The sequence below is a fragment of the Pinus tabuliformis genome, chromosome Q, assembly GCF_031772625.1.
Source record: "Pinus tabuliformis cultivar Carrire ecotype Pingquan chromosome Q, CPIR1, whole genome shotgun sequence".
Lineage (NCBI taxonomy): Eukaryota > Viridiplantae > Streptophyta > Pinopsida > Pinales > Pinaceae > Pinus > Pinus tabuliformis.
The window spans coordinates 1,119,111,078-1,119,124,333 of record NC_142296.1 but is presented as its reverse complement, the minus strand read 5'-3'; positions in this window follow the sequence as shown (position 1 = coordinate 1,119,124,333).

Here is a 13,256-nt window from a genome sequence, read left to right as displayed (position 1 = left end):
TCTTTCTGATCTCCTTTGGTGGCTTGGCAGGCTGAATTTTGGTGAAGTCCTCGTCGGTTTTTGACAGACTTCCTTTCCATGTACTCGCATAATATATTTTGGCCATCATGTACCCCTTCTGACCTCATATATTAGGGGGCATCTGTTATAGCTCCAAATCTCACTCTTATGGTTTGTGATGCTGTACTCATGGCCTAGGGCAACCCCTCCTTCTAGACCTAGTCCTAAAATTTAAAAAACAGTGTTTTATCCCTTATACGCGACATTGACCTGAGTTAAACACGTGTATACGCGGGTCTGTGTATATCCAACCCATGTATATGTATTAAAACACTTAAAAAACTATAAAATTCCTTATTTTCGGGCGGAGATCGCGGGTTTTACCTGCTGATCACCTGTTAGTGCCCGTGGCCCAACTGTTCCCAACCAACTCCCAACTAAAAAACTACTTTGGGAGAGGTATAAAAAGACCTCAAAGGGAAGGCTTAAGGGAGGAGAGAAGAGAGAGAAAGGTTATTATGCTGAGATTTTTCCCCTAACCAGGTCTGAAGTTCCTTGTGCCTTCTGTACTTCCCCCATTTGTCCAGGAAACCTTTGTTTCCTTGTGTGTTGATGTTCATCCACCATTTATGACATCATGGAGAGAGTCATGGAAGGAGTTTGTTAAAGGCTTGAGGTTGGAACGGATCCGGAAGGAAGCTTTTCTTGGAGCTTGCTGAAGGTGACTCAGGTGAAAATATTCCTTTTTATGTACTTTATTTGTCTATAATAAAAGAAACACATGTCTTGGTTCCCGAAATGAATCTTCTTTATGTTAATGATAGTCATGTTTAGAATTCATATGTAAATGGTTGTTTGGATTTCATAACTAACTACCTTTATTTATAACATGAAGATGGTTTCTTTATAAGGTTTTGTCCATATACTGCTGTGTTCTTTGAATTGGTTGTTTTGCAGGACAAAAGAGAAGAAGGGAACTCCAAGAAGGGTTTGGACCCTAAAGGCCTTCTCAAACGTAGGACCTAAGGTACGTACCCTTTACAATAGAATTTGCTTATAATAGCATAATGGCTGTGTGAATGTGTGCTTCTTTGAATAGACAACTTTCAGTCTGCTAGGGTTTCAACCCAAAAAGCCCTAGGGGAACATTTCCCTCCATCAACAAGGACAACTTGAGTCTTGGAGGTGACTTGGTCTTTACAAGAGGACTTTGGTCTCCAAATATGATGAGGGACTGAAAGTCTTCTTCATTATAAACTTGTCATGTCAAAATACTTCTTGTGGATAATATGTTATCATGACATTTCAGTGAACTCATTCCATCAAGATGTGCTCTCTTCAAAAATATATATATGATAATGATAATGATCTCACTCCACATTTCAATTTTGACTGCCTTTGATTTGTAAGGAATAGACTCCAACATTATCGATTGGGAATTCATTTATCTAAACATGTCACATTCATAAAATAAATCCCATCCTTAATTGCTCTCAGTACCTAAATACCATAACATCAACAACCGACAATATTAGCAGCATATGAAAGGCATCTTTCAGGGCCCTTATGCAACATAATTTCCAAAGGGGAATGTTCTTACATAGGTCCATACTTGGTCCATTCAATATTGTGAGGATGGAATTTCCTTCTAGGGTTTTACAAATCATAAGGTCATTAATTATGGTGATATTTTGTCAACTTGCTCAAGAGTCATTGTCTTACAAATACATTAAGACTACTTGAAATGTGTTTGGTAAGACTCGTACCTTCATATAGTCGCTTTAGCCAATTCATTTCTTCTCAACTTTTCTAAGATACACATCAGAGTGGAATTGAGACCCATTCGACATATTCATCAACAGTAAGTCTTAAATTTTGATCAACGTCATTTATGGAAACTATACTTAGTCTTTGAACATGTTCAACATAACAAAATGATGAATTATTTTTGCTTACAAATTCAATCCTTAGTATTCCCTATCAAATATAATGATATGAATAACATCAACCATAAGGTTTGAGTATAAATTTTCAGTTCAAAAGCTTGAAGTAGGTGTGTCTAGAGATTTTAAATTTTTTTCTTTAGATCAATATCTGGGGCTTATCCTTCTTCAATGAATATCTTCTTCAAATATTTACCATTTACAACTTTTGTTCAAAAAGTCACCATTTGAATTTACAATGTTTCAGGGCTTATTCGACTTGGCTGTCCAACTATTGATGGATTTTGGACTTGACCAAACTTCTTGAGGATAATCCAAAGTGTTAGGACCTCTTGTACCTTTCTCATAGGCCTTCTCAATTTCTTGTTGCTCGAAATAAGGCCTTTTCATCTGATTGAAATAACTCTAAGGTTTTTCAGTTAGACTGGATGGTTACTAAGGCCCTCAAATAGAACCTTTTCCTTCCTGAGATTTAGTCTAAGGATTTAGACATTTTCAGCCTCGTCTAATCATAACTTGAGGTATTTCTTCAAGGAGATATAGAGGTTGTTGGCATGTTTGTGTTTCCATTGATGTCACCTGTTGAAGTTATGTACTCATGAGTCTCTATGTATCATCTTGATTTTGTTGTATACTTGTTGAGGCATGTCATGCTGATGTAAAATGTTTTCATAGTCTCAGAAGGTTTGTAAGACAAGTGTCATGAGGTAATAAGGCCTCATATGAAGTTGTGATACATTATTGCTAGAGGTCTAGTTGATGGTGTGTGTGTAGTCTTGTTGAAATTATGCAACTGGTTTCCTAATGTCAAGTTGGGTTTGGAAGGATAGCTTACAAGTCATTTTAACCTCCTAAAGCTCTGTTGCAAGTTTGATGGAAAGAACTCTTGATTTACCTTATGCTCTACCCTATTCGCATGGATAAAGGCTTATTGGAGCGACTGAAACTTCAGAGTCGCTAGCTAGATGTGTTGTGCGAGTGACTAGTCATATCTGCTCAGTGTTGTCCATGCAACCGAAGGAAAACACAAAAAATTCTCTGGATTTCACGTGCTCATTTAGAATTAAATTGATTTTGGCGAAGTATGTTGTTGGAATTTTCCAGAAAAATGGTCGAGACAAGTCGTGGGGTCTCTAGAAGGTTATCAAATCTGAAATTATCAGAAGGATAGTGGAATGAGTGGCTTGATTTGGTCAAAAAGTCCAACTCAATGAAATCTGAAGCATGTGAACAATTTTTGGGTGAGCTCCATCACTTGAAGAATTAATTGATATCGGATATTACAAATATGTGGAGAAATCTTTCTCATTTGGTTAATTCTCTAGCAGTGTGAGTGAGTGATTATGCATGAAGTGCAAGTGCACAACTAGTGAGTTTTGTAGTGAGTTCAAAGTTTTCAGAATTGCAGTGTGATTCATAGATTATTCTTCAACAATGTTTTAGATTTGTGAGCGAATATTGAAGATCGGTTTGGAGAGTGTGTGTTGAGAGAATTTTTCTCTCATTTGGAATGTGAAATTGTGACTGCATGAGTTTGCTCATCTATTGCTAGTCTTGTTTATGCAATTTCATTTTTCAGCTCTGAATCATATTTTCTTGTAGAAGAATTGTTTTTACTTGGAGTGGGGGCTTCAAGATAAGTGCATGTTGATTTTCTATTGTAGGAGTGGGTACTCTACTCCAAGTTGGTTGTGGCCAACATTTCTCATTTTATTCAAGGGGAGGGTGCTTAATTGATAGTGGTGGCTAGCTGATGTAATGTAAATGAGAATATTTTGAAGCAATAGATAATAACAAGAAGTAGCAAACGATTCAGTGGTTTTTTGCCCTGGGGTTGGGGGTTTCCGCCTAAAATACAACTGTCTATATGTGATGATCATTTATGTTTTTCATGTGCATGATATTGTTATATTAGTTGAAGTGAATTTCATAATAAGTTTTTAATTTTAGAAATTTTTATAAGATTCTCGTAATACTGATTCACCCCCCCTAGTATTACTTTTATCTAAGAGGGGCTTGGATTTACTTTGACCAACGGACAAATAACTAAATGATCAGGTTCTTAAAATTATGCTCAAAAATCAAAGTGTCAGAATCTTGATAAGTTTAGCTTCATATAGAAAATATCGTCATTCTGAATCCAATGGTGTGAACGACACTCAAATCTGAGTTTGGGTGCAGAATTTAGAACAAGTCAAAGTCCAAGTTTGACTTGTCTACATGGCAGGATTGGATGACGTGGCAAAAGCCTTCAGCGAATGAGGAGGCACCAAGTGGCAAGCCGCCATTGGCCCTTTCATATCACATATCACAGGAAATAGGCAGACAGGTTAAGAATCACCCCCCAGGTAGTGGCAATTGCAATTTGAAATATTGCATATCGTAATCACAGGCAAGGAGGAGTTAAGGTAATCGACCTCGGCAAGGTTGGGAGTAGCAATGTGATGCAATCGCATATCACAATTGTAGTGGCGATAATAATCGACCCCCAGATGTTGTGATGCAATATTGGCCCAAGTTGCGATGCGATATCGGCCTAGATTGTGATGTGATAAGTCGCAATTGCATATCACAATCACAAAGAGAACAAGCCCACAATTTATTATCACCAGACATTGCTGATTGCGATTCGCGATCCAGCCGATAGGTTATGGCTCGTGGCGTGGCAAAATTCTCTCTTGGTTAGCATATTTTGGAACAAAAATGTGATTTTTCTATCGGTTTTGGAGCATTTTGTGGAACAAATAGTGGGAGAACTGGGAGAAGTCATAAATTCTTCAGTTCTTATCCAAATGGGATGGAAAAAGAGGCTAGATATCCATTTTTCAGTATTTTAAATTGACGAAGACAAGTTTCAGAGGCATCTGAGCATTGTAAACACACTTTTGCTATAATTTTGAGCATAATAGAGAGGCCCAAGCCATTGGAAGCTGGACCAAGGAGACGTAGCCCAGGAGGGGTGAACTCCTTTATCATGTTCTTGTTATGTGTTTTATTTTGATGTTCTTTGCTATTATAATTCCGTTGTTCAACATATGTTTTATGTTAAATTGTTTATAGCATTTACATAAGAAACTCTCATGGGAATCAGTTAACTAAGAAAACATGGTGAATCCTTAAGCACTTGATCAAAAAATGATAAGCATCTTGGGTTTTATTCTGAATGGGAAATTAGTACAGTATTACTAATCATCTCCATATCAGATCAAGTTGGTATCAGAGCACTGGTTTTTTCTTTCTAGATTTTCTTTGTGAAAGAAGGATTTAATTGTTTGTAAGTTTATGTCATGCTTACAAGATTAAAGATCAAAAGAGGTGAAGGTAAGCTGGTTGAAAGACCTGAAGTTGGGTCAAGGGGAAGAAGAGAAAGGTTTCCAAAGTCTTCTACACTAGTACATCCTCAAGTTGCAGAAGTTGCAGTTGAGACTCCAACACCAATTCAACCTCAAGTTGTAATTGAAACTCCAGAGATGATGTCTCATGGAGGAGAACCTTTTTACATGACAGAAGATGAGAAGACCTTCAGAAAGGCTTTCTTTGATATGACAGAGATGGTGAAGGTCCTCTATGAAGAGAGGAATAGCAGATTGCAAGGAGAAAGTTCCAAACCTCCCAAAGGAGAAGGCTTTTCAAGAGGAGGTAATAGAAAATGAGGTAATGGGAATGGAGACAAGCTTCAACCCTCCCCACCATATTCTTCATCCTATTCTTCACAAGTATCTTCACACTCTTCCACTAATACAACACTTACTCGTACTCATCATCATTCTTCAAAAGGAACTGGTAAATCACCTTATCTAAAGCTTGATGTTAAATTCAAGTTGCCAATGTATAATGGAGAAGTTAATGTAGAAAAGCTAGATAACTGGATTTGTCAGTTGGAGGTGTATTTTAGAGTTCAGAACCTTCAAGAGGATGATATCAAAATTCAGTTGGCTTCATTGAGAATGGAGGGTGCAACACTCATTTGGTGGGAAGCAAGGACTTGAGACGAGATCAAAAAACATGGTAAGATCTCTATTACTTGGTCTAATTTCATTGCTTCTATAAAAAGACAATTCTACCCTTTAGCTCATATGCAAAAGCTATCATGAATTGGAAAAATTTCAGACAGTTAAAAGGTTAAAATGTGAAAGAGTATACTCAAGAGTTTAGGAGAAGAGTTCTTATGCTAGGAGTAGACTTACAGTGATAAGATACCTTGCTAAAATACATAGGAGGGTTGCATAGCTATATTTGACACACCATTCTTATGTTTAGTCCCATGAATCTTGATGAGGCTTGTGTTCAAGCTACAGACCTCGAAGTAGGAGGGAAACATGTACAAGAAGAAGGTAAGAAGAAGCCATTCCAGAGTGGTGAAAAAGGGAAGAAATTTAAAGGAAAATAGAAGATAAAATGCTTCTGTTAAGAAAGAAGGGGATAAACCCATGTGTAAGAATTGTTCCAAGGAGGGTCATGATGAAGCACATTGCTGGAAGCTTCATCCTGAATTAAGACCGAAGCAATCCAATAATAAAGGTAAACAGAGGACAAATGCTGTTGTACAACAAGACTTGGGTTCTGACTCAGGTGATGAATAAAAAATTGCAACCACAGTCACTATGGGAAAAGCCATGGAAAAAGCAAGAAAAGAGGAAGCCATGGCAAGCACCAGTGCAACAAATAACTCCAATAATGATTCAAATGAGAAAAATAGAATAGAGATGTTCCATATCTGATTTATTTCCAAACACACCAAAATTGATATATTGTTTGAGAGTGGATCCCAGGAAAACTTAATTCCTATAGACTTGGTCAAGAAATTGAATCTAGAAATTGTGCATCATCATAAACTATATCCATTGGGTTGGATAACCAAGGATTAGAGGTCACAAGAAAATGCGTATTCAGGTTTGCAATCACAGCCAATTTCGTTGATGAAGTCGAATTAGATGTAGTGTCGCTGGATACTTCTGGGATTGTGTTGGGAAGCCTATATTTGTATGATTCCATTTTTCATAGATTTGAGGACAAATACCATTTGTTCAAAGATGGCATGGAGTACATTGTGAGAGCCCATCACAGAAATATTAATATGTCTTTGGCAAGCGCAGGGAAAATGAAGCGACTCATCAATTCCAGCAAGAATCTCGTGCTCCTTATGATCAAGCAGAAGAATGACACAAAGCATGAATCCTTTGCATGCTGTGACGTAAAGCTGAAAGCTAAATTAGTTGATTTGGTCAATCAATATGGAGATGTGTTCCAAGAACCAAAAGGAATACCACCAAAAAGGGGAATTCGGCTACAACAAGACTGTCCACTCCCAAATATCAGCATGTATCGAATGTCAATTCTGAAAAGTTTAGAAATTAAGAAACAAGTCCAGGAATTGTTAGATAAAGTTGTAATTCATCCCTCTACTTCGCCATGTGGTTAACCAATTGTTTTGGTACCCAAGAAAGATGGAACCTGGTGCATGTGCGTATATTATCGATCTTTGAATAAAATTACCATAAAGAATCGATACCCATTGCCCAGAATAGATGATTTTCTAGATCAGTTGAAGAATGCCAAATATTTCACTAAATTAGACTTGAGAAGTGGATATCATCAAGTTAGAATAGTTGAGGAGGATATTTGGAAGACTGCTTTTAAAACCAAATAAGGATTGTTTCAGTGGTTGGTTATGCCTTTTGGTCTTTGCAACACTCTAGCTACATTCATGAGAGTTATGAATGATTGTTTAAGATCCTTTCTTAATGAGTTTGTAATTGTCTATTTAGATGATATTTTGATATTCAACAAATCACAAGAAGAGCATGTCAAGCATGTGAGGAAAGTGTTATATGTCTTGATTTAAAAAGAACATTTATTTCTGAATATTTCTAAATGTGAATTCAGTAAAACTTCCTTAGTGTATTTGGGCCACATAGTTGGAGGAGGTGACCTAAAGATTGACCCCTCTAAAGTTTCGGTCATTGTAAATTGGCCAATTCCAAAATAAGTTATAGAAGTAAGGAGTTTTCTGGGAGAAATGCAGTACTGGAGGAAGTTCATTGCCAATTTATCTTCCATAGCAGCTGCACTACATGCTTTGACTAGCATGAAGGTTGTCTTCCAGTAGGGAGGCAAATAACAAAAATCATTCGATGCTTTAAAAAAAAAGATCAGTTCAACCCCAGTTTTAGCATTGCTGGATTTGAAACAACCATTTGAAATACAAACAGATGCAAGTGACTATGCCACGGGTGCAATTCTTTTACAACATGGTAAGCCCATTTCATTTCATTCTGAGATTTTTAATGGTGTTGTTATTAATTATCCTACCTATGATAAAGATCTTTATGCATTGGTGAGAATTGTGAAGAAATGGAAGGAGTACTTGATGAGAAAATAAAACATTATTCACACCGATCATCAACCTTTGCAATATCTGCAATCTCAAACAAAATTGCAGCAATCAAGGCACTTTCGTTGGATGGAATTCTTACAACAATTCCACTTGGTAATCAGGTGCAAGAAATGTATTTATAACAGAGTTGTTGATATGCTTTCTAGACCGGTTGTTAATGTAGCCGTTTTACTCAAGAATCATTCTGTTTTGCCTAAAAGTTATGTTAAACAATACACACAAGATGCTAACTTTCAAGAGGTATATTCAAACTTGAGTCAAGACCACCAAGTTGAGGAATTAGACTACCATGTACATGATAATATGTTGCATCATTTTGGAAAACTTTGTGTTCCACAGGGAGAGAGAGTAAATGTCAAAAGGGAAGCACACACTTCTCTTATTGCTGGACATTTTGGTGTAAGTAAAACAATGGAAAATATTCAAAGGTATTTTTACTCGCCTCGTATGCTTAAAAGTGTGTCACGTTTTACCAGAGGTTTTTCATTGTGTGCAGTCAATAAGCCTAGTAATAGGAAACTAGGATTATACACACCACTTCCAGTGCCTTCACGTCCATGTGAAAGTGTTTCTATGGATTTTGTAGGATGTCTTCCTTTATCAAGAAAAGGTCATGATTACTTGTACGTAGTTGTGGATAGGTTCAACAAGATGTGCATATTAATGCCTTGTAAAAAACAAATTACAACTAAACAAACAACTCAACTTTTCTTTCAAAATGTATGGGTTCATTTTGGATTACCTACTTCTATTGTAAGTGATCGTGATTCCCGATTTGTTGGGAATTTTTGGTCAAGTTTATGGAACTTGATGGACACCAAGTTGAAGAAAAGTACAACCTTCCATCCACAAATAGATGGCCAAATTGAAGTGATTAACTAGACAATTATTCATTTGCTAAGAGGATATTGCAACAAACGTCCTAAGTTGTGGGATGAACAATTGCATTATATTTAGCATGCTTACAATCGAGAAAAACACTCTTCTACTCTAACTTCACCTTTTGAGGCATGTCTTGGTTATTTACCTAAATTGCCTTTGGATTTCATCTTTGAGAAATATGTAGTGGTAGACAGACATAGTGACATAGATAGAGCAAAGAAATTCATTGAGAAAATTTAATTGAATCACCAAACAGTTCAAGAATAGCTAGAAAAGAGGCACGGCAAGTATAAGGCAAGATATGATAAGCATCATGTGGATCATCAGTTTCAAGCAGGTGATGAAGTTTGGCTTTACATTAGCAAGGAAAGGCTTCAAGGTGAAGGTAAAAAGCTGAAACCAATCCGTTATGGTCAATTTAAAATTCTGGAAAAGATTGGTAATAATGCTTTCAAGCTTGATTTGCCTTCATATATGCAAATTTATTTCTTTGTTAATGTTGAAAATTTGAGATTGTATGAGCCTCCTTTGATTTAAGATCAAGGAGAAAGTGTACAGATTCCATCAATTGAATATTTTTCTCTAGAATTCCTTGATGAGCTTCAGCAAGACACCATACTTGGTAGAAGAACAAGGTCATCAAAGAGGGGAAATGTTGATTATCTTCGAGTGGATCTCAAAGGTACAAATCCATAAAAGGCCAAATGGATTGAAGAGGGGAAGGTGAGGGAACAATACCATCATCTGTTCAATAATTGAAAGTGATCCTTTTAGTGTCCAAAAGGCTTCCAGTGGGGATGAGTGATTAGGTGCTCAAAAATCAAAGTGTCAGAATATTGATAAGTTTAGCTTCAGATCGAAGAGCTCATCATTCTGAATCCAACGGTGTGAATGGCACTCAAATCTATGTTCGTATGCAGAAGTTAGAAGAAGTCAAAGTTCAAGTTTGACTTATCTACATGGAAGGATTAGATGACATGGCAAAACCCTTTAGTGAATGAGGAGGCGCCAAGTGGTAGGCCACCATTTGCCCTTGCATATCGCATATCACAGGAAACAGGCGAATTGAGTTAAGAATTGCCCCTCAGGCAGTGCCGATTGTGATTTGTGATATCACATATCGTAATTGCAACCAGGGAGGAGTTAATGTAATCGACCCCATCAAGGTTGGGAGTAGCGATGCGATGCAATCGCATATCACAATTGTAGTGGCAATAAGAATCAATCCCCAGACTTTGTGATGCAATATTTCCCCAGGTTGTAATGCGATATCAGCCCAGATTATGATGCGATAAACCACAATCGCATATCGCAATCGAATAGAGAACAAGCCCGCAGTTTATTACCGCCAGATATCACCGATTACGATTCGCAATCTAGACAATAGGTAATGGCCTGTGGCTTGACCAAAATCTTACTCGTTTAGTGGATTTTGGAGCAAAAATGTGGTTTTTTGTCAGTTTTGGAGCATTTTGTGGAACAAATAGTGGGAGAACTAGGAAAAGTCATAACTTCTTCAGTTCTTATCCAAATGGGATGCAAAAAGAGGTTATATAGCCATTTTTTAGTATTCTGAACTGATGGAGACAAGTTTCAAATGCATATGAGCATTGTAAACACACTTTTGCCATAATTTTGAGCATAATAGAGAGGACCAAGCCATTGGAAGCTAGACCAAGGAGACGTAGCCTAAGAGGGGTGAAATCCTTTATCATGTGCTTGTTGTGTGTTGTATTTTGATGTTCTTTGATATTATAATGCTGCTGTTTAGCATATATTTTATGTTAATTTTTTTGTAACATTTACATAAGAAACTCTCATGGGAATCAGTTAATTAAGCAAACATGTTGAATCCTTAAGCACTTGATAAGCAAATGATAAGCATCTTGGATTTTATTTTGAATGGGGAATTAACACAGAGTTACTAATCTGCTCCATTTCAAATCACTAAATTACTTTAAGAGAAAAATTCCTTTGTTGACTGAGGATTCTTCTTAAAGATCTTAGTTTCTTCAAAACTTGGCAAGGCTACTGTTTCACCCAAGCTCTGATACCATGTTCATTTTTCAAGGTCTTCTAGCTAATAATTACTTCTAACGATTTTTATTTTAAATCCACTTGTATTTCACATTCATCATTAAGAAATTATACATAGGATATTCAACCAAGGATTTAAAATGACAATAGGATCATAAACAAATATCCAATCAAGAGACACAAGAATTTTTCCCTAGGAAAAGCCAAATAGGGGAAAAACCCAATAACCTCTTCCTTAGAGAAATTATTTAGTTCAACAAGAGATACATCTAAAATACAAAGTTAGGCTGATTAGTAATATGTTATGAAACCAGCTCAAGAAAAAGATAGAAAAGAGAGATCAGCGCCTTAGAATTCAGCCTCTTCGAGGGGGCAACCTCCTTTACATTACATAAATGAACAATTCTTGGATGATACAAATGAAAAGACCTCCTTTCTATATATAGGAGTCTAAGGGGTCATAACATAATCAGAGCCGACATAACAATAATAATGTAAGGGCACAATAATAACAATAGTGGGCTTCTATGTGGCACAATAGTAACAATATGGGCACTACATGGGTACATCAATATAATAAGTGGGTTGTACTAATAACAATAAGGGGTTACACTAGTAGTATAGGGGCGTAACATGCCCCTCTCCTTCAAAAAGCGTTGTCCTCAATGCTTGAGTAGTTCTTGATGCTTCTGTATAAAATTCTTGTCCTCCCATGTGGAATCTTCAGCGGTTAAGTGCTTCCACTTGATGAGATACTTGGAAATGATCGATTTCATAGCTGTCGAGTTCTTGTTTCTGTGAATACTCCAGGTTCCAATATGATTTTTCCTTCCTCTTCAATTTCTGGAAATATTGTTTGAATTGGGATCTTTTGCAACTTTTGAATAAGTGGCCATACTTCTTCGTACTTCTTCCATTCATCCCTTGATTCATTTATCCAATCTGGTTGGATAATAGAAATAGCACAAAACAATGCTTCCACATCCTCATCCTTGAAGAGTCTTCCCATTCGGTAAGGTTGCCATTTTTTAAGTGCATGTAGTATTGCCAACATTTCCTTCTCATAAATAGCTTGCTTGAGATGTAGCAGTAAAAATACCCAATCACCTACATCAAAACAATTTTCACTATGATGTTTATCTACCTGTTGTTTCATTTGATTTTGCACCGAAGTGGCGTTATCCTTTAAAAGTTGGAGAACTTGCTGTTGATGCTCGATGTGATCTTTCTCTGCTTGAACCTTTTTCTTCTTGATATGTCCTTCTATCTCTAGAGTTTGAGGAGTGGTAATTTCTTCCAATCCTTTACAAGATATGGTCGGATTCATTTCTTGATGCTCGATGTGATCTTTCACTTCTTGAACATTTTTCTTCTTGATATGTCCTTCTATCTTGATAGTTTGAGGAGTGGTAATTTTGACCAATGAATTACAAGATATGGTTGGATTCATTTCTTCTTTCTCGATGTGATCTTTCACTTCTTGCACCTTTTTCTTCTTGATATGTCCTTCTATCTTGAGAGTTTGAGGAGTGGTAATTCTTGGCAATGCTTTACAAGATATGGTCTGATTCATTTCTTCTTTCTCTGGGGTGGGGTCCTAGCGTATATCCTCTTCTTTTGATGTTTCTTGATCCTTTTCTTCCTCCTCTTCATATTCTATGTAAAATAATTTCTTCTCAGCACACTTATGACCTTTAGTGCATTTGCTATCACAATTGTAACAAAGCCCTTTTTCTCTTTTTTCCTCCAATTGTTGTGGTGTAACCCTTGTAGTTTGTGGAAGGCTGGGAGAAACAACACTTCCATATTTATAGTTTTGAGGGGTATGCTTCCTGGTTTCCATAATTTTTCTTTCCACTATGTCACAAAGCCCTTTTACTCTTTCCAATTGTTGCGGTGTTGCTCTAAAGAAGGTGTTGCTCTTTGTATCATCATAATGTGCTATCATTTCCTCTGTGAAAATTGACCACATAACAAGTTGTTTATGAGAACAAAGC